The sequence below is a fragment of the Bos grunniens genome, chromosome 23 (genome assembly GCF_055505025.1).
Source record: "Bos grunniens cultivar Pamir isolate PY7600 chromosome 23, Bosgru_T2T1.0, whole genome shotgun sequence".
NCBI classification, from domain to species: domain Eukaryota; kingdom Metazoa; phylum Chordata; class Mammalia; order Artiodactyla; family Bovidae; genus Bos; species Bos grunniens.
In genome coordinates, this window is record NC_141187.1 from 45,200,266 (window position 1) to 45,222,306 (window position 22,041).

The window sequence follows — 22,041 nt, forward strand, 5'->3', positions numbered from 1 at the left end:
TTCCCAGACACCACCCTCCATGTCCATGTAACTGTCTGTCTGCAACCTCAAGAGAGACTTGGAGCCAAAACCACTCATCTGAGCCCTTGCTCAACTGCTGATCTATGTCAATGAAATGTAGATGATGAAACACAACAAAACCCAGTTGGGGGGCTTCCCCAGCAGTCCTGCAGTCAAGTCTCCACCCTTCCACTGCAGGCGGTATAAATTCGATCCCTGGTCAGGGAATTAAGATCCCACATGCCTCGTGGTGCAGCCAAACAAAAACAAAAAACCAACTGGAAGAGAATCGTAGCCTCTGTTACCTTCTCCTAGAGCACCATAAATGGGGTTTAAGGCTCAGACCTGGGGAACTGAGGAGAACCAGGGTTTAAATCGACCCTACTACTTCAGCTTGTGACCCTAACAAATCCACGTCTAAAAAAGTGATAAATATAATGCATAGGCCATAGGATTATTATCAGGGTAAATGAGGTGGTTCATGTCAAGTACTTAGCATCGTAACTGGCACAGAGCACACACATCTTAGACAGTCATTTGTCGTCACCCTTACCACCACCACCAACTCTGTTTCAATCATTACGATGGGTTTTGCTTCCAAGACATCCTAGCTGGCTGGAATATACCCCCCTTTTCTTTAATCACACTTCCTTCTATTTAGACAAGTTTCCTTCAACCCATAATCTGTATTTGTCAGCCTTCATGCTAATGTCACAATCATGAGGAATTGTTTCAAAAAATCCAATCAGTCTTAGCTGCTTCATCCGGCTCACCCACAATCAGCCATCGCTTTGCCCTCAACGTGTTTGGCTGTCTTAGTCATCATCACGTATGAAAAGCCAAATATTCTGCAGCAGGAAGTCTGTTTTGACTAAGGATACAGAACCATCTATCTAAGTCTGTTGGGCCATTCAACTCAGCTTTTCCTTTAGTGATGTGGAAGGGCTCCTCAAGTACCTACAACGAGCCAACAGAGGAGAAAATTAAGGCTCAAGAAGATTGGAAACAACATTATAGCTTCATTGTTCATTCACTAACCTGAGTATTCATTTCATCATTCAACAAATAGCTATTTTAAAAAAACCAAACAGCTATTAACAGCTTACTCTGTGCCAGCCTCTAGACATACAAACATGAACAGTCACACTACTTCTGATTTTTATTTTCTCCCAAATCATTAGTTCGTCACTCATTCAAAAGTAAACATTTTGTTTTTCCATGTGTTTTTCCCCCCATAGTCTCTGCTGCTATGAAGCTTATAGTTTTGCCTGAAGGGCAGCCTAAAAACATGCAACATGCAACAACAGTAGCGTGTGCTAAGAGCTGTGTGAGGGGAAACAGAAAGCTGTGCTTACTGATAGGACTTAGTTTGAGGGAAAGCTTAGGGAGGGCTTCCTGGAGGAAGTGGTTTTATATTGGGACTGAAGGAAAGGTGGGAATTAGCCAGATGGAAGGTGGGCAGAAAAGGAGAGTGATGTAGGCAGGGTCAACTGCTTATGTGAAAGTGATGTAGGCAGGGTAAACTGCTTGTGTGAAAGTCCTGAAACCAGAGTGAGTGTGGAAATGACTGACGGACTAGAAAAAAAATCTCAACCCAATATCCACCAGGAAGTCTTCAATATGGCTTTGAAATCTACTCCCAGAATTTTCGTCTGTCCTCCAACTCTATCTGGCTTACAAAGTGCACGTTTAATAAATGCTTGGTGAATTGATATTTCCCTTATCATAATCCTTTTTAAAATCTCTACTGAATTTGCTACAATATTGCTTCCATCTTATGTGACAGTTTTTTGGCTGTCAGATATGTGGGATCTTAGTTCCCCAACCAGGACTGAACTGGCACTCCCTGTGTTGGAAGGCGAAGTCTTAACCACTGGACCTCCAGGGAAGTCCCACCCTTACCGTAAACTGGTAGAACTATTATTTTAGGGAGACAGATATTATTATTTTAGGGAGACACACACCCCAGCACTTTTAATAAATTCAAAATATTGGAGTTATTATCAGTTCATATAGTTTTTAAAAGCTCATGTTTATAGATGTCGTTATCTTAATTCTACTTTACTTTTTAATTAAAAAATAATTTTCTTAATTAACTCCTTTTCTGTTTAATCCTCTTTAGTATGTTTTCCATTTCCAGGCAGCCTGCTTTTGTGCTTTTGTCATTGAGCAAATAGGTAAAACTGTAATTGGGCAGATTGAACTAGACGCTTAGAACTGAGCATATCTAAGAGCTCAGAAGTTGGCATCAGCCTGTCTTCTTAAAGCCACTACATTGGGACTTCTGCTGTCTATCGCTACCTTAATTCCTAGACACTGTGATGTCTACCTTTCTGTGGCTGCTGTCTGGTAATAAAAGGAGAGCTATCCCCTTTGTCATCTATAGAACAGAGGGTAATATCCCTTAATTAACGAAAGGAAGTGGTGCAGTGTACTGAGAACACTGCAATTGTTTCCAATTAATCCCACATGCAGTTTGGCAAAGTTAATAATCCATAAAATGACCTAGGATCTAAATGTGGAGAACAATCAGCTTTTATCAGTCATTTTTCTATATTTCCAGCACCAGCCAGAAAATTCCAAGGCCAGATGCATAGAAGGTCTACAGATTTACAATACCATATGTTCCTGAATATAATCTCAAATAGAAAAGAAACTTACACATGCCATTCAGATCTTACAAATTCCCCAATGTTTTACAATCTTGATAATCACCACATATTGACAGATGTCAGCTCAACTACCAATGGAGCAGTTGTTTGACTGTTTATATCACTAGGCACCAAAGCAAACAAAAACATGAAGGTCATAGTCATGGAAGAGCATGGTATTTTTCCATCTGATACTTTTCCATCTGATATTTCTAAAACCTTCTAGGACAGAGAAGGTATCACATGTACCCATGAACACCTAAAAAATGTCTCATGGAGCATCTTACCCCAGCTCCAGATCTTTTTTAAAGAAACTGGGGTAAAATACACATAACATCAAACTTACCATGTTAACCTCTTGAAGGTGAATACCTCAGTGCCTTTTAGTACATTCTCAAAGCTGTGCTACCATGACCTCTATCTATTTCAGTACTGCTGAAATAGTTTAATCAACCAAAAAGCAAACCCTGTACCCAATAATCACTCACTCCTCATTCCTCCCCGCACCCCGCCCAGTCCCTGGCAAGCACCGATCTACCTTTGTCTTTATGGACGTCTCCGCTCTGGACAGCCCACGTACATAGAGTCATACACTGTGTGGCCACTTGTGTCTGGCTTCTTTCCCTCAGCATGAAGTTTTCCAGGTTCACCCATGCTGTAGCTTGTATTAGTGTCTTTTCTTTTTATGGGGGAGTAATACTCCATCACAGGGCTATACTACGTTCTGTTTATCCATTCGTCAGTTGATGAGTATCCGAAGCATTTCTAGAATTTGGCTGTTGTGAATAACATTCACAGCATTCAATGAGAATGCTGTTATTGAACATTCTCACACAAGTTTTTGTTTGAACACTTACTTTCCATTCTTTTGCGTCTCTACTTTGGACAAGAACTGGGAAGTCATATAAAAATTCTGTATGTAACCTACTGCCACCTTACCTGCCTCCTGAGAAATCTGGATGCAGGTCAAGAAGCGACAGTTAGAACTGGACGTGGAACAACAGGTTGGTTCCAAATCAGGAAAGAAGTATGTCAAGGTTGTATATTGTCACCCTGCTTATTTAACTTATATGCAGAGTACATCATGAGAAATGCTGGACTGGATGAAGCATAAGCTGGAATCAAGATTGCCAGGAAGAATATCAATACCCTCAGATGTGCAGATGACACCACCCTTATGGCAGAAAGCGAAGAAGAACTAAAGAACCTCTTGATGAAAGTGAAAGAGGAGAGTGAAAAAGCTGGCTTAAAACTCAACATTCAAAAAACTAAGATCATGGCATCCAGTCCCATCACTTCATGGCAACTAGATGGGGAAACAATGGAAACAGTGACAAGACTTTATTTTTTTGGGCTCCAAAATCACTGTAGATGGTGACTGCAGCCATGAAATTAAAAGTCACTTGTTCCTTGGAAGAAAATCTATGACCAACCCAGATAGCATATTAAAAAGCAGAGACATTACTTTGCCAACAAAGGTCCATCTAGTCAAGGCTATGGTTTTTCCATAGCCTTGTATGGATGTGAGAGTTGGACCATAAAGAAAGCTGAGTGCAAAAGAACTGATGCTTTTGAACTGTGGTGTTGGAGAAGACTCTTGAGAGTCCCTTGGACAGCAAGGAGATCAATCAGTCAATCCTAAAGGAAATCAGTCCTGAATATTCATTGGAAGGACTGATGCTGACGCTGAAGCTCCAATACTTTGGCCACCTGATGTGAAGAACTGACTCATTGGAAAAGACCCTGATGCTGGGAAAGATTGAAGACAGGAGGAGAAGGGGACGGGGGAAGATGAAATGGTTAGATGGCATCACTGACTCAATGGATATGAGCTTGAGAAAGCTCCGGGAGTTGGTGAAGGACAGAGAAGCCTGGGGCTGCAGTCCATGGGATAACAGAGTCAGACACAACTGAGCGACCAAACTGAACTGAACTTACTGAGGAACACATAATAATTTTTTTGTGAATACTATCAGAATTCTACAAAGGTTGAATCAGGTTGGAAGGGAAAATTCACCCCTGATGAAATGCCCTGATGGAAGTGCAACAGGGCATTGGAATATACATGCTTACATCACAATGGGTCAGGAAGATGTCTGTAGGTATCTCATCTCTCTGCTGGCCCACACGCTACTTTTTTTTCAGTCAAGTTTTGTTGACAGGCCCTTGGGCACTGGAGTTGATAGGTCTCTTTCAGTACCAGGCATGTATGACCTAAACTAGTTCCTTAAATTCTAAGAGTTTCATCATTTGTAAGTGGAAGTAGGTGTAATCTACAATATGGTTATGATAACTTTAAATAAGGAGGTATATTTAAAAGACTTAGTATGGTGGTGGTTTAGTCGCTAAGTCATGTCCGACTCTTGTGACCCCATGGACTATATAGCCTCTGTCCATGGGATTCTCGAGGCAAGAATACTGGAGTGGAAGGAAATACTGCCATTTCCTTCTCCAGGGGATCTTCGGAGCCAGGGCGTGTACAGCATGTGTATTTCAGAGCCTGACTCTTGGGAAGGCTGTTGTTCAGGCTGAGAAAGCACAGCCTTTGGGGAGGCAGAGAGCAGAGGAAGATACATGTGTGAGCAGAGAGCTTGGGAAATCTGCGAGGTAGGCATTTGAATCATAAATAATTTAATTGCCGTTTGTGTGTTAGTTGGATTTAGCATTGGTCTTATATTTTGTTCAGTTTGGGGACTTCCTCCTTTCTGGAGCTGCCAGTATCAGTTGACTGGGTTTTTCAGTCCTCGGACTTCGGTTCCTTGGCTCTCTTGAAACCCACTGGTGCCCTGGTAGATGCCTGGAAATCAGAGATTGATTAGACAACTGCTGCTGTTTTTTCAGGTCTGGGGGGATTCATTTGCAAATCTCACTGCCATGGAGACTTGCTGGGAGACCTGGATGCCTGCGGAGGTAGCCAGCTCTTAGAAACCTCAGGAAGTTTCTGATTTAAAGAGACAGGAAAGGAAAAAAAAAAAAAATCGAACCGGCAGTTAATTCCAGGAAGGTGGGTGCAGGGAAACGTTGTCAAGGATCAAAAAGAAGGATGACTGGGAAAATGAAAGGATGAGTAAAGGAACAGGTTTGGTGGCAAGATACCTAAGGTATCTTGATTGCAACCTTATTACCAGCAGTTCAAGTGTATATCACAAATATCAAGCAGAGAGACAGAAAGTGATGAGAGAGCAGAAGCGGCATCCAGGTCTCTGGCAACTCTAAAACTCACCTCTCCTTCTGTTTAAGGTCGGAAGTGCATCATGAATTCTAAACTGAGTTCAGATCAGCCATCTCTAAAGCAATTTTATCTCTACTGAATATTTCATCATCCAAAATAGAAACTCTTCCAGCCTATTACTCTGTTATGTAACTTGTTACTAAAGAAAAGTCGGGTGTTCCCAGGTGGTGGTAGTGGTCAAGAACCCGCCTGCTAATACAAGAGATCAGGTTCGATCCCTGGGTCAGGAAATTCCCCCAGAGGAAGGCACAGCAACCGACTCCAGTATTCTTGCCTGGAGAATCCCATGGACAGAGGAGCCTGGCGGGCTACAGTCCATGGGGTCACACAGAGTCAGACGCGACTGAAGTGACTTAGCACACACACACAAAGTCACTCTAAAACATATATATTGAGGCTTCCAGGAGTTAGAATGCAAACCTCTTACAACTGTATCCTGTATGAGAAATTCATCTATTATCACCAAAAGATGAAAAAGGCAGTTTTATGAAGCCCGAACAGTTCCATTCTACACCATGAGTTACTTACTTGTGGTAGGAGCACATGTACCCAGAATCACTCCTTAATTAGTCTCAGCCTAAAACAGCGCTTGTTACATGTGAGACTTGAGTTGATGCAGTGGGGTGGGCTTATGCCATCATGTGGCAGAGACAGCCATGCTTCTCAGGCTTTATTTTTAAAGTTCCGGTAATTATAAACTTAAACCAACAGCAGAGGGGAAATGAATCATTGATTTGTCTCTCTTAAACAGTTTCTTTCCCACCAAAGTGTTTCCTTTTTTGTAGCATTTACCTAGCTTGCGAGGTGTTACTCTGTGTCCTGAGGACTTCAGCATCTGCACTTTGATCACAAATTGTATAGTAAATGTTCCGGGACAATATTGCCAGTCTAATTCATAATAAAATGGGAAAAGAAACCACACTCCTTTCATCCGGTACTTTGTTGATGTAAAACTTGAACAGGGAACAAGCAGCAGTTTGGGGTAGAAGAAACAGTTCGGCACCCAACGTCAGGACACCAACTCCGGCCATCCCGCCTCTCACTCCCTGGTCCGTGGGTTTCTTCCATGCTTTCTCTGGTTGCACACCACTCTGAGATGCTGAAGCAGGACCTAGATGGGCCCCAGGCTGAGCAGCTGGAGTTGTCTGCTACGGACAGATACTCCAAGATGAACCACATATTTCTCATTCTTGAAATCAAGGAGACCTTCTCAATATACATATGCAGAAAGGCTCCTTGAAAATGGGGAGTGATGTCAAACGGGGAGTGATGTCAAACGGGAGTGATGTCAAATGGGGAGTGATGTCAAACGGGGAGTGACGTCAAATGGGGAGTGATGTCCACCTACTTGGGTTTCCCAGGTGGTGCTAGTGGGAAAAAACCCATCTGCCAATGCAGGAAACATAAGAGACGTGGGTTCAGTCCCTGGGTTGGAAAGATGCCCCTGGAGGAGGGCATGCAACCCACTCCCGTACTCTTGCCTGGAGAATCCTACAGACAGAGGAGCCTGGTGGGCACAAAGAGTCGGACATGACTGAGCAGGCACACACACACAAGTCCATTAACAGGTGAATGGAGAGACAAATTGGGGTGTGTCCAATACAACAAAACACCACTCAGCAAGAACAGAGAACTGTCTGGACCTGCGACGTGGATGAATCCCAAACTAATTACGCTGAGTATAATTAGAAGCTAGACAAAAAAGAGTTCATACTGTAGGATTCCATTTGTACAAGATTGGAGAAAACGCAAGCTAATCTATAATGTCGGGGAGTGTGGAGAGGGGTGGATGAGGGGGAGGTTAAAAGAAGGCACGAGGAAACTTAGGGCAGTGAGACTCACGTTCATCTTCTTGACCATATGATGGTTTTGTGCATATACACACATGCCAAAGATTCTCAAGTTGTATGCTTCAAATACGTGCAGTTTATTGTATACCAATTATAAGCTCAATTCAGCTATTGCAAAAAAAATAAACCCCTCGAAACCTCAGGGGGCCTGGAGTTGAAACCCAACTTCATGATCTACTGTGTAACCCTGAGTGAGTTACTAACCTCATCTGTAGGAGGAGGGTGATAATCATTTCTACCTCACAAGGCTGCTGTGAGGATTAAATGAGTTAATCTTTGGAAGGTACTTAATACAAACTAGCTCTTCGTGTTGTTTTCTGAGAACCACCAAGAAAGGATTCTGTTGTATCTTTAGCATCTCATTCCCGTAAGATTTGAATTCATTAGTCTACTTAAGGCATATTAAAGGCAGGCTCATTCAGGCAAATTTTTCAGATCTCTATTCAGCACTCACTGGGGAGCTTTTTCCAGACCACATTCTAATAAAAACACACCCTTCCCCAGTCACTCCTGAGACCCTCCCCTGGATTTCTTCTCCTCCCTGACACTTATCACCGTCTGACACTAGCTGACACACTTCTTCGTTTATCTGTTTACTCTGTCTCGCTCCACTGGAACACAAGTTCCCTGAGACCAGGCACTTCTTTTGGTTTTTTGACATAAAAGTCACTCAATAAGTATGTGTTGAGTGTTGAACAAGTGAATGACCGCATTATCTCCAAGTGCCTTCGCAGGTGATGGTAACAGGGAGGCGGGAGCTGGCCCTGTCACCACGGCACTGGGGACACTTGCAGAGGGCACACAGGTCCATGTCCCCTGTGACCGGTGCCGCGGGTCTAACCCCCAGAGAGAGCTGCGTCCAGGGAAGGTCTGAACTTGGTCAGATCAGTGAGGTCCTCATCTCGTGTCATTCCTGGCTCTGCAGGAGTAAGAGACTGCAGAGACCGATTAGGGTATTTGAAAGAATAAGATCAGGGCCTGGGACTGTTACTAAAATGATAAAGAATAGAAAGCTAAAGCTTTAGAAAGTTGCGAACATGTAGGCTTTGATGGGATCCATCCCTAGACTGTTTCTTGATTGTCAATAAGAAGACAAATTGGATTAAAATTGGGTCCAAGGTACAAAGTCACCCCTGCCTTCCAGGTGCCCTGTAAAGTGAAACCAACTGGGTTTCCCAAAGTGAAATCAGCTGGCTTCACTTTGGGAACTCAAGACCTGCCCAGACTGTCTTTCGTCCCCCTTCTTTAGAACTCCATGAATGCAAGTAATATAGCTAAGCCTCAGAGAAGTCAAGGGTTGACTGGCTTCCGTTTGCCTCTCTTGTCCTTCTGCTGCTGTGTGTCCTGCAAATGCTATTTCTGCAAGTTGGACACTTTCAAGGAGGTGTCAACATGGCATTAACATCAGTTCGTGTAGCATCTTCTAAAAAGACACATCTAAACAACACTGAGGAAGATGTGCTTGGGCTTGCAATTGTGCTGCGGTCCATCCTCGTGTGGGTACATTTATCTGCTGCTTTTGTGTAAGTAGATCACAGAATGTATTCTGCCGTGAACTCTCTCCTTAGGAATCTCCAAACAAGGCCTCATAAATAAGGAGCACACGTTTCAATGCATACAAAAGACTTCTTGAATTAGCATTTGTCATCTTTTATGTTTTAATTATCTCATTTGATCTCTTTATTGTTGCAATTACATTCTAATTTTGCGTGCAGACACTCGAGTGCCTTGGGCTAGATTAATCAATTAATATTATAATAATTATGATAGCAATAGAAATATAAGTGGATAGGTCACTCCAGTAATTCCAGATCCACTTCTTGAACTCTGAATAAAGGGAATCTGGCTGTGGGAAATTTTTTCAGACTATTTTGAAGTCAAAAAAGCGAGATTTTTCCTTAAATCGTAAAGGCACATTAGAGGTCTGGATTATTTTTCTGGTTTTGTTTTAGTTCTAAGCCAACACTTTTTTTTTTTTTGGCTGAAAATATGCATAGTTCTTTAAGGAACAACACCACTGTCTCTTTGTCCTGTTTTCTATAACCCTGAGTCTGAATAACAAGGCAGAGGCTTTGACCAATGGCTCTCAAGGAACAGGGAGTGTGCGCAGGTGGTCAGACTTTGTTGTCGTTCAGTTGTGAAGTCATGACAGACCCTGCGACCCCACAGACTGCAGGATGCCAAGCTTCCTTTCCCTCACCATCTCCCAGAGTTTGCTCAAACTCATGCCCATTGAGGCGGTGATGCCATCCAACCATCTCATCCTTTGTCATCCCCTTCTCCTCCTAATATTGGGCTTCCCTGGTGGCTCAGAGGTTAAAGCATCTGCCTGCAATGCAGGAGATCTGGGTTCGGTTCCTGGGTCGGGAAGATCCCCTGGAGAAGGAAATGGCAACCCACTCCAGTATTCTTGCCTGGAGAATCCCAATTCCCATAGACGGAGGAGCCTGGTGGGCTATAGTCCATGGGGTCGCAAAGAGTTGGACATGACTGAGCGACTTCACTTTCTTTCTCCTCCTAAAGTCAGGAATTTAGGGTCTAGGAATAATTTTCTCAGACAAAATAAGGAGACTTATCGCAACCATGGGGTGACCTTTCGGTTCAGGGCATAATTCTAAGAGATTTCCAGAAACCCATTGCCTCTCATCAAGGCACACAGGCTGGCAGACACCACTGCAGGGCCCAACACAGAACTGAGTTCATTCTTGCAGCTTTGCAGGAACCCTATGGTTATATGCAAGCAAAAGGAGGAAGACAGGGTCCTACGATCTTTTTCCATCCCAAGAAAGATTTCATCCTCCAGATTACTGCTCCTCTGTCAAACTACCCCCAAACCAAACACACACATACAGAGTTACCACATCTACACATTCACATGCAAACACATACATGCCATAAATCAGATAAGAAATCAATATCTGAGATGCTCCTTTGTCTGAAATTCTATAAGATCAGTATATAGCATCCTGTGCTTTTGGTTATTATTTGTTCTCTAAACCATGGATGCATTTTGTTCACACATTGGATTGAAGTCACAGGTAACATTTACTGAGTCTTTGCTATGGTCCACACAGTGACTCTTACCTCATTTAATCCTCGTAGCAACCCTGTGAGGAAGCTGCTGCAGACAGGGAAACTGGGGGACAAGAGGGGTAGGTAACCTGGTGAGGTATGGATGGGTTTTGTACACCTTGAGGGTCCCGCAAAGAGCAGTCCAGACACACACAAGGCGACCAGCAGGAGACCATTGACTATAGGAAGCCATGTAACTACAGATATAATCAAGTTAAAATGAGGTCATTAGAGTGGGTCCTAATCCAGTCTGGTGTCCTAAAGGGAAAAGAAGAAAGCCAAAACAGGCATGTACAGCGGAGAGATAACTGGAGACCCACAGGGAGAAGGCCATGTGATCATGGAGTCAGACACTGCAGCGATCCACCTACAAGCCAAGGAACCCCAAGAGCGGCAATTTGCCACCAGCAGCTAGAAGAGGCGAGAAAATTTTCATCCTTAAATTCTTCAGTCAGAGAGCAAGGCCTTTCTGACACCTTGATTTTGAACTTCAAGCCTCCAGAACTATGAGAATAAATTTCTGTGGTTTTAAGCCACCTAGTTTGTGGAAACCAATATATACACCCACCCATATTTTCACTTTTTATATAAGATCAAAGAGTAAAAGTCCTCTCTGACTTCTAAAATCCCCTTTACAGGGCTCATGCTGAGTAAAGAATTGCTCAGCTGCAGCTGGGGCCCCAGCAGGTGTGGGCTAATGTAGTTTATGTAGGAGCTCTCTTGAGGAGTCCATGGTTTCCAGGGAATGCAACTCTAGTTGAAGGATCCATTCAAGGTTTGGCACTGTTGATCCTGAAACTGAGCAGGAACCTGTGTGGCTCCTGGGCACAAAACCTTTCTGTATCCACATGTCTTGATTACAGGAAGTAGGCTTCATCCAGCCTCCCTTACCTTCCTGAGTTCCACTGAGCAAGTTCAATCAGCAGTTGTTAATTAGGAGCACCAAAGAATTGATGCTTTTGAACTGAAGTGTTGGAGAAGACTCTTGAGAGTCCCTTGGACTGCAAGGAGATCCAACCAGTCCATCCTAAAGGAAATCAGTCCTGAATATTCATTGGAAGGACTGATGCTGAAGCTGAAGCTGCAATACCCTGGCCACCTGATGTGAAGAACCGACTCAGTGGAAAGGACCCTGATGCTGGGAAAGATTGAAGGCAGGAGGAGAAGGGGAAAACAGAGGATGAGACGGTTGGATGGAATCACCGACTCGATGGATATGAGTTTGAGTAGGCTCCAGGAGTTGGTGATGGACAGGGAAGGCTGGTGTGTTGCGATTCATGGGGTTGCAGAGTCGGACAGGACTGAGTGACTGAACTGAAATGAAATAGGGAAGGGAGGGGATGCAGAGACAAGGAACAGTCCAGAAACAATAGTGCAGCCCTGGGGCAGGAGCCTCCCTCCCCCGAGGGATACACAGAACAATACCTTTGAGCTGTTTTGCAGAAACCCCCATCACGTGGGTGAAATTAACCTTATCTACCCACAGCACATAAATCCCAGAACAGTTGGAACCAGGAGGTTGATGATGCTGACTCCTGATTTCCTCACCATCAGCCAATCAGAAGAATGTCCACGAGCTCATCACATCTCTGAACCATCCCTCTCCAACTCCTCACTACACCTCTCCAGGTGGGGACACACAGTTCTGAGTGCATTAACTGGCTGAGGCTGTCTTTGTCTCGCAGAGCAATAAAGTTAGTCTTTTCTATCAATACTTCACCCCAAACTCTGTCCCCAAGATTTAATTTGCTGTCTGAGTACAGAGGCTGGATTTGGCTTCAGTCCCATCCTTGCTTTATACACGTTCTCCAAAAGGGAAAAGTCTGGACCTTGTGAGAACTTGAAGATAGTAAGGTGTGAATCTTGATCATGGGGAGAGAAGTTATCCCGAGGTGTAGTCGAGTATGGAAGATCCTGGCATGAACTTCATTTGTTGGCTCTGTCTGATTTGACTCAGGCGTTCCAGACACTGGCTTGTGCTGGTTCCTTAACAATCTTTACAGACCTTTAAGAAAAACAGCCCTTTGTGGAAAATAATTTTTTTTCATTCTGAGATTATGCCCTATTTTTAAAATATTAATGTGTCATTTGTTTTGTGAAGTGAAGGTGAATCTAAATAGTAAGGTTTTTTTTTTTTCTTTCAATATCCTTCCTGAACAAAATTAAGTTGGCATTTCTATGTCAATCCCGGTTTTAGTCCTCAGACTTGAACATGAATCAGAATTTTCTGGAGGCAAAGTTAGCACAGATTTCTGGGCCCCTATCCCCAGAATTCGTGATTCAGTAGTTCTAGGGGTTGGGCCTGGGATTGGCTTCTCTCAAAGTTTGCAGAGGACGCTGATATAGCTGGTATGGGGCCCAGAGAAAGGGATTCCAAGAGGGGAAGATGCCTATTGTCTGAGTGATGTCTGAATGCCAGGGTAGTGGCCTGGGTCCCAGCTCACTGAATCTCTCAGCCATGAAAGGCTGCGGTCACCATCGAAATGAGTGAGCAGCCCTCTCCTCTCTGTCCTCGCACACCCCTGCCCACCTCTGCTGGCCTGCGCTTGGCAGGAAGTATACCAGGGCAAGCCAGGATGCACACTCCTACGTCTTGGTGCTTATGTGAATCCATCTGTGTGGGATTCTACTTTGTGAATATCACCCCTATTTAACAGGAGTCTCTGGATGCTCACAGGAGCGTTTTCATTTCATTCATCCCTTTACTCATTCACCCATCAATCCAGCCTTTAAACATGTCCTCGGTGTTTACAATGTGCGTAGTTCTATGCTGTGTTGATTTAGATTCCACTTCCAGTCTTCTCCTGGATTTATCTGGGGTCTCTGGACATTTATACTACCTTGCTATGGTAGACACTGCTGAGCCCTTTCTTTAAGTAAGAGAATCCCCTGAGTTTAGTAGGACATACAGCCATTGTGCTCAACATGAAGTTTGCCAACCTTCCATGTAGCTAGGTTTGACCATGAGACTAAATTCAGGCCAAAGGAGGGATGAGTCAGAGTAATGTGTGTGGCTTTGGGGTTATCCTCTCTAATGAGAAAAGTGCTTCTCCAAACTTCCTCTCTCCTGCCCCACTGTCTGAAAAGTGACAGTGGCTAGAGCAGCTCTGGAAGCTACAGACTGAAGATGGCAGAGCCACTGCCCCAGCCCTGGGCCACCCCTTCCTAGGCTGTTATGTTGTTGCTGTTGTTCAGTCGCTAGGTCGTGTCCAACTCTTTGCAACCCCACAAATGCAGCACACCAGGCTTCCCTGTCCCTCACTATCTCCCTCAGCTTGCTCAAACTCATGCCCATCGAGTCGGTGATGCCATCCAACCATCTCGTCCTCTGTCATCCCCTTCTCCTCCCACCTTCAATCCTTCCCAGCACCAGGGTCTTTTCCAATGAGTTGGCCCTTCACATCAGGTGGCCAAAGTATTGGAGCTTCAGCTTCAGCATGAGTCCTTCCAATGAATATTCAGGGTTGATTTGTCAAAAGCAGATTTCTATCTTGCTTAAGCCATTGTGTTTTGGGACCTCTTCATTACAGCAGCTTAGCCTTTACCTTAACTAATACAGTGGCGTTCATGACTGTCTTTAGCATTTGTCTGGATTCAAGATTCAGCTCAAATTTCTAGAGTCATGATACTGATACATCCTTTCTAATACCTAGTACTGGCCTTAAATTGGTATTTGTTTCCACTCCTTCCCATCAGAGTCCCAGATTGAGTTTTCTGTGTCTCCTCTGCAGTGACTTACAACCTAGAGGACTTGTCTGAGGGAAAAATAAATGTTGAAGGACAGATGTAGCTGGCAATCCTGATATACAAAAGCTGCTATAAGAATCCAAGCAAAGACAATGATTACCAAATACTTGAGTTACTGAGGCCCAATCAGCAGCTCTCTTTCTTTTTGTATAATCCTAAAGAAGCCCTCCAGACACACAAAGAAGCTCCATTTGAAGGGATTGTTTGGAGTTTCATCCACTGATTAGAAAGCCTTTTATACTTGCAGCATTTTGGAGATAAAATATTTTATTTAAAAAACAAAAGGCTGTGCAAAAAAAAAAAAAAAAAATTTAAAGGGCGGCAAGAGCCATGCTGGTGACTCAAATGGCATTGTCCTTTGCGTCAACATTTTAAAACAATGATCACTCAGCCAAGAAGTGTCATGAAGGCATCTGTAGAAAATTAAAATGATTACTGCTGACAAGCTTGAATGAAGGAGCAATCTCAGTAGAGGCTGATCCGTCAGAAACTATTCAAGAATATCATCTGGGGATCCTCGACGTGTTTTCCTAAACTAAGTCAATATAGTGAAGGAGTTGAAGAAGGCTCTGGCTGTGCATAAACAGTCCTCAAAAGAGGTGTGCTTGGCAGGTGTGTATGTGCTGTGACATGAGTCACTGGTCCTTCAGGCATGCCTGTCTCACACTGGAGAGTCACTGTGTCGCCTCAGTCTTTCTCGGATGAAGCCGCTGTCCTCCACATCCTTCCAATACAGGGACAGGGCATCCTTTGCAGATAATATTTTGGGTCCATACATCCTCTGGCTGGGAAATTTTATCAACACCACCCTTGCTACCAGTTAATCTGCATTGAGTGTTACAGTGGATATTGGGAGGATTGGAAGATCAGGAGTCAGGGACCCCACAGTAGAGCCCAAGTGGAGTTTCAGGCGTGGGCAACTTGCTAGGTGAATGCTCTTAGGAAAAAGACAGTGAGCAGGGGCTTGCCTGGTGGTTCAGACGGTAAAGAACCTGCCTGCAATGCGGGAGACCTGGGTTTGATCCCTGGGTCGGGAAGATCCCCTGGAGAAGGGAGTGACAAGCCACTCCAGTTCATGGACAGAGGAGCCTCACGGGCTACGGTCCATGGGGGTCACAAAGAGTCAGACACCACTGAGGGACTGAGGGGCAGGTTAGGGCTGGGAAAGGGTTAAATGCAAGGCTATGACCTCAGCTAGAGGGCAATGTCATCCTGACCCATGACCCAGGAAGCTCTGAAGCATGGATTGCTCTGCAGAGTTGGTCCCACCTTTAGGCCAGGGGGCCAGCCCTTTGTCCCCTGGGCCAGTCATTCATTCACTGGCTGCCAGCTGCTCTGGGTGGGACGTGAGTGGAGGGTGAGTGGGCATAACCTCCCAGATGAAGCCGGTCTGCATGTTTTAGGGCGGGTCTCCAGAGCAGTGCTTCTCACACTTTGCTACACATTGGACACTCCTGGAGATCTTTAAAAAAATAACCACTGTACTTCTTTCATAATCAGACCTCATGATTTAAAGTGCTTCCTCCTGAAACTCCCTGATGTCCCCCTCTGTTCCTGCAAGCCTCACACACCTTCCTTTGGGCAGCTGTTCTGCAGCCCTGCCTCAGACGGGGAAGACACATCAACTCCGCTCTCTTCCAGCCCCTCCGCCTCTCCTTGTTACAGGATCCATCACCCTCTATGGAAGAGGTCTTTCTACCCATCCACATTGCCCACTGGGCCGGGCTCTCCCTGAAGGATGTGGACAGTTTTAATGTGTCTCTCTCATGGCTCCTATCCCACTGCCCAGCACAGAGGACAGTGTTAGCATTTGCTACATGAATGAATGGATGGGCACAACTGCAGCGCTTCAGATGGGTGGTACCGACACTAATGCTCCAGGGTCTCCAAGCAGGAAGTAATCCTTCAGGGATGGAGCAGGCTTTGAGGGAAAGGGGGAAATTAAACCAGGATTCTGAAGAAAAAAGAAAACCAAATCCCTGTAATTTCCTAGTTCTCCATCATTCTAGGACCCTGGGGGCTAATTTCGAGTCAGCTTTGGGGGTAGGTTGCAGGAAGGAAGGTGAAAGAACCAGGCATTTCGGTGCTGCTCTCTGCTGCCTGGCAGAAGCACTAACCATGGTTTTCAACACACGGAGAGAAAAGGGCTTTGGAAAGAGATCTTGTCCTTTCCCCATGGTCACCTGAAGATGATCACTCACCCATCAGTGGGCCTTCCTCTCAGGAGGCATCTGTCCTTCTCTTGCTCAACATATTAAAGAATTCTGGGTGAAACGGTGGTGTGTATGGGCACAGAGCCATCCCCCCAGCAATGATCAATGGCTCTGAGGTCCCTCCTCATCTGAGCCTGACAGAGGGGCTCTGAAGCATCCACAGAGCCTGCACGTGGCCAGGACTCCAATGAGAGCCAACATCCCCGCTGAGGTTCATGACTGGTGAGAGAGAGAGGATGCTCAAGGCAGGGACAGAGCAAGAGACACCTGCCGGCAGCATCAGAGGTCTCACTCTCTTAACCGGGAGATTTGCTAACCGGCCGGGATCACATTTCCTGGAGACGGCAGAGGCTGTGCAGAAAGGTTACATCTGCCTTCTTACAGGTGGGCTTCTGGATGTTGCTGGGTTTGCTTTTCACCACACTGCTCTCCACAAACACACTTTACATTCTCCAATGGTCCTGAGTCCCAGGCTTTGTCATCAGGGCATTTGGTGTGTGCATGCCAAGCTGTGATACAAGGTGATGTTAGTGATAAAGAACCCACCTACCAATGCAGGAGACACAAGAGACATGGGTTTGATCCCTGGGTTGGGAAGATAGCCAGGAGGAGAAAATGGCAACCCCACTCCAGTATTCTTGCCTGGGAAATCCCATGGACAGAGGAGCCTGGCAGGCTACAGCCCATGGGGTTGCAAAGAGCTGGACCCTGCTGAGCACAGAATGGCACATCCGTGATACAGTATATATGCATGCACCTGTTCGATCCACTGTGGCATTTAGGTCCAGAAGCAAGCCTGGACTCAAATCCTGGCTGTGTGACTAAGCAAACACTGAGTTTCTTTGAGTCCCAGTTTTATGGTCTCTATAATGGAAGTAATAATAGTATCTTCTTCATACTAAAAAGTGTGTTAACTAAGTGAGATTATCAAAGCGAAAACATTTAGAGTTGTTCCTACAACAGAAGAAGGGATTTAAAATGCCGATGAGTGGGACTTCCCCGGTGGTCCAGTGGCTAAGACTCCGTGCTGCCAGTGCAGGGGGCCCGGGTTCAATCCCTGGTCAGGGAACTAGATCCCACATGCCACAACTAAAGATTCCACATGCTGCAACTAAGAATTTGCATGTTATAACTAAAGAATGCCCGAATGCCACAACTAAGACCCGACACAGCCCAATAAATAAAAAACTTTAAATGTTGATAGTATTTTTGTTATTGTTATGATTAACCTTACAAAACTGACAGCCTTTAAAAATCTATGCAAGAGACTGGACCATGCATTGAGGACAAAAATCAAAGTCTTGAGACCTAGTTCTAAAGAACTCACAGTCTAAAGGGGCAGACATATTGCAGAGCACTAAACAGAAGTTCCTGTTTGACGCTGGGTCACCACTAGCCTATATCGCACCTTTATGTGAATTAGAAAAATGGATGCTCCTTCCTGCCAGGCGACTGGACTTTAGACCCTTGCCCTCTTGACCAGGTGTCCTTGCTCAATGAGCAACCTTAACAACTGTACATAATGACTATGTATATATACATACAGGCTGGTTCCAAATAGGAAAAGGAGTACGTCAAGGCTGTATATTGTCACCCTGCTTATTTAACTTCTATGCAGAGTACATCATGAGAAACGCTGGGCTGGAAGAAGCACAAGCTGGAATCAAGATTGCTGGGAGAAATATCAAGAACCTCAGATATGCAGATGACACTACCCTTATGGCAGAAAGTGAAGAGGAACTCAAAAGCCTCTTGATGAAAGTGAAAGTGGAGAGTGAAAAAGTTGGCTTAAAGCTCAACATTCAGAAAACAAAGATCATGGCATCTGGTCCCATCACTTCCTGGGAAATAGATGGGGAAACAGTGGAAACAGTGTCAGACTTTATCTTTTTGGGCTCCAAAATCACTGCAGATGGTGACTGCAGCCATGAAATTAAAAGATGCTTACTCCTTGGAAGGAAAGTTATGACCAACCTAGATAGCATATTTAAAGGCAGAGACATTACTTTGCCAACAAAAGTCCGTCTAGTCAAGGCTATGGTTTTTCCTGTGGTCATGTACGGATGCGAGAGTCGGACTGTGAAGAAAGCTGAGCACTGAAGAATTAATGCTTTTGAACTGTGGTGTTGGAGAAGACTCTTGAGAGTCCCTTGGACTGCAAGGAGATCCAACCAGTCCATCCTAAAGGAGATCAGCCCTGGGTGTTCTTTGAAAGGAATGATGCTAAAGCTGAAACTCCAGTACTTTGGCCACCTCATGCAAAGAGTTGACTCATTGGAAAAGACTCTGATGCTGGGAGGGATTGGGGGCAGGAGGAGAAGGGGATGACAGAGGATGAGATGGCTGGATGGCATCACCAACTCAATGGATGTGAGTGTGAGTGAACTCCAGGAGATGGTGATGGACAGGGAGGCCTGGCGTGCTGCAATTCATGGGGTCTCAAAGAGTCAGACACGACTGAGTGACTGAACTGAACTGAACTGATATATATATATATATATATATATAGGCTTTGCCAGCAGCATTAGCATAACTGGTTATTAGATTTGGGGGTAGGAAAAATAAAATAAATTTTCACAGGCATGGTGGTATCTGAGCTGCATCTTAAACAATGAGTAGATTTAACAGGGCTTGCAAAATTTGCTAGAAAGAGCATGGAAATAACAGCATAGAGGCATAGAGGACGTTGGTGACTTCCTAGGCTAGAAAGCCTCGTGGGACCAGAGTGTGAAGAGACTTGAATCTCACAAAAAAATGAGATTTGTCTTTTGTCTCTAAGCACTGTGAGTTCATGATCAGCTCCGTGTGAGCACAGTGCGTGCTGGGTATTTGTGATATGGATTTGTGAACAGAGAGTAGAGAAGCCACTCTACAAATCCTGATAAGAGGAAAGACGGCCCAAAGCAGGTTGTGACGGAGAAGTAACCAAAGCCGGAAATGCTGAAAAGGAAGAATCTTCGGGATTTGGTAAGCAAATTTCTTTGGTGATAATGAATATGAAAATTAAGTCATCTAATACAGAAGGCTTGATGGATGCAGGACAGGGCAGGAAGCAGCGGGGGCATGGATTAGGGGCAGGCAAGGACTTGGGTCTGGAGGAGTATAAAGTTTGAGGCACCTGTAGTAAATCCAAATGCAGATACCGATCTGGAAATCAGGTGAGGATCAGGGCATAGATTTGGAAGTCAGTTCAGGGGGCAGAACTGAAGCAATGAGAATAAATGAGATTCACCAGGGACAGTATACAATGAAAAGAGAAGATGATCCAAGACAATATCTTAGAAACAGGAATAAAGGACTAGAAGGGAAGAAAAGAGACAAAGTTGGGGAGGAAGTGGATCCAAAATGGTAGAGAAGATCCAGGAGAGAGATCAGAGGGATGAAAGACATCAAAGTGAACTCGAAGCTGGTGCACTGGGACAACCCAGAGGGATGGGATGGGGAGGGAGGTGGGAGGTGGGTTCAGGACAAGGGGACACATGTACACCTGTGGCTGATTCATGTCAATGAATGGCAAAAACCACCACAATATTGTAAAGTAATTAGTTTCCACTTAAAATAATAATAAAAAAGACTAGAATTTTTTTTTTTTAAGTGAAAGTGTCAGTCACTCAGTCATGTCCAGCTCTTTGCAACCCCATGGACTGTAGCCCACCAGACTCCTCTGTCAATGGGATTCTCCATGTAAGAATATTGGAGGGGATAGCCATACCCTTCTTCAAGGGATCTTTCCAACCCAGGGATTGAACTCTGGTCTCCTGCATTGCAGATGGATTCCTTATCATCTAAGCCACCAGGGAAGCCCAGGGAAACTTTAATTCTAGAAGAAATTAGGCTGATAGGGTTAATAGCTGAAGAGTCCTAGCAGTATGGGGTCAGATAGCATTTAGAAATTCATGGGGACCCAACCAAAGATGCTTCAGGAATGAAGTAAGTCAGAAGCCACACTGCAGAGGGGATGACATGAACTTAAGAGAAGAAAGTGGAGGAAGCAATACAGATGGTCTTTTCAAAGATATTAGTGAAGAAAGGAAAAAGAGACAGGCAACAAGAGCTAGAAGGAAGGTAAGGTTTCTTAGGATGACTTTGAAGATAGAGACAGAGCGTCTCCTAGAAATGGATTATATATTTCTGCTCTGGGTGGCAGAGAAATGGGAGACCTTTTACTGGAAAGTGGAGAAACAGGTCATTTTTTGGTTTACCTTTGGATTTCAAGTCTAGGCTTCTGTAATTCCCATGCAATTGCAAGACAAGATGCTATTTTCATGTGTTTTTCTAGTGGGAACAGTTGTCAGCCAACTCTAGGACTTTCGAAATCAACTATGAATTCTAAATTTTAAGGAGATTAGGGAAAATATACCAATATTTATTGCATATATGCTAAATCCTACTCCATGGGCTAGAATTTTTATGCACATTATCTAATATAGTCTTCAGAATCAAAATCTTCTATGGAGTAGGAATTTCCCTCTTAGAACAGGAGTTCATAACTTACAGATACATTTCATTAAACTTTCTGTGGACATGTATATGGTACTCAGAAGAACGCTCATAGCATTCACAAGATGACCAACAGGGTCCAGAAAACTTAGAAACTGTTGACTTATCCCAGAGTATAACATAATAACGAACATCATTTCTTCTTGTTTACACTGATATTCTTCTAGAGTAGCTACTATATCCTATACTCCCTTCTGTACCCTGCCTTCCACAGTCATGAGCAATCAATACACTCTCACTGCTTACTGATTAATTAATAGACTCTCATGTTTACTCAAGTATATTTATAATCTGTAGGAAAAAGAGAAAAATTTCACTGTCAACCTACAGCGGATATCACAATTTAACTGTGGTATATCAATGGGTTAGTTGAGGCCTCAATTGAAAGGTGATAAAGTTGTTGGGAGCTATCTGTGTTTGAAATTTGCATCACAAATTTCCTATGAGATATTTGACTGTATATAAAATAAAAATGACATCTGCCGTGCATCTGTATTAGTAGCTACCGCTAAGAAAGCATATGCCAAGATAAATAAGCAACTTAGATGATGGATCTGAAAGAGAATAAAACCCAGAGAAACAACTCATGCTGGCATAATGAGCTTCTCACAGATGACTTCCATTATAAATGGTACATTTTGAAGGGTAATACAAGAAAGAAATGGCTTGAAAATGTCTATTTCGGAGGAGGAGCCAAGATGGCGGAGGAGTAGGACGGGGAGAACACTTTCTCCCCCACAAATTCATCAAAAGAGCATTTAAACGTCGAGTAAATT

General features: G+C 44.2%; 1 protein-coding gene and 1 long non-coding RNA gene across 8 annotated transcripts in view; one reads left to right on the forward strand and one right to left on the reverse strand.

Annotated features, from left to right (window-relative positions):
- PHACTR1 (phosphatase and actin regulator 1) overlaps nt 1–22,041 on the reverse strand; it is a 565,894-nt gene that overhangs the window by 306,428 nt on the left and 237,425 nt on the right. The window lies entirely within an intron of this gene.
- Nucleotides 8,932–12,089, forward strand: LOC147347742 (uncharacterized). Its single transcript, XR_015152664.1, has 2 exons — nt 8,932–9,256; nt 11,070–12,089. It is a non-coding gene; the product is annotated as an uncharacterized LOC147347742 (long non-coding RNA).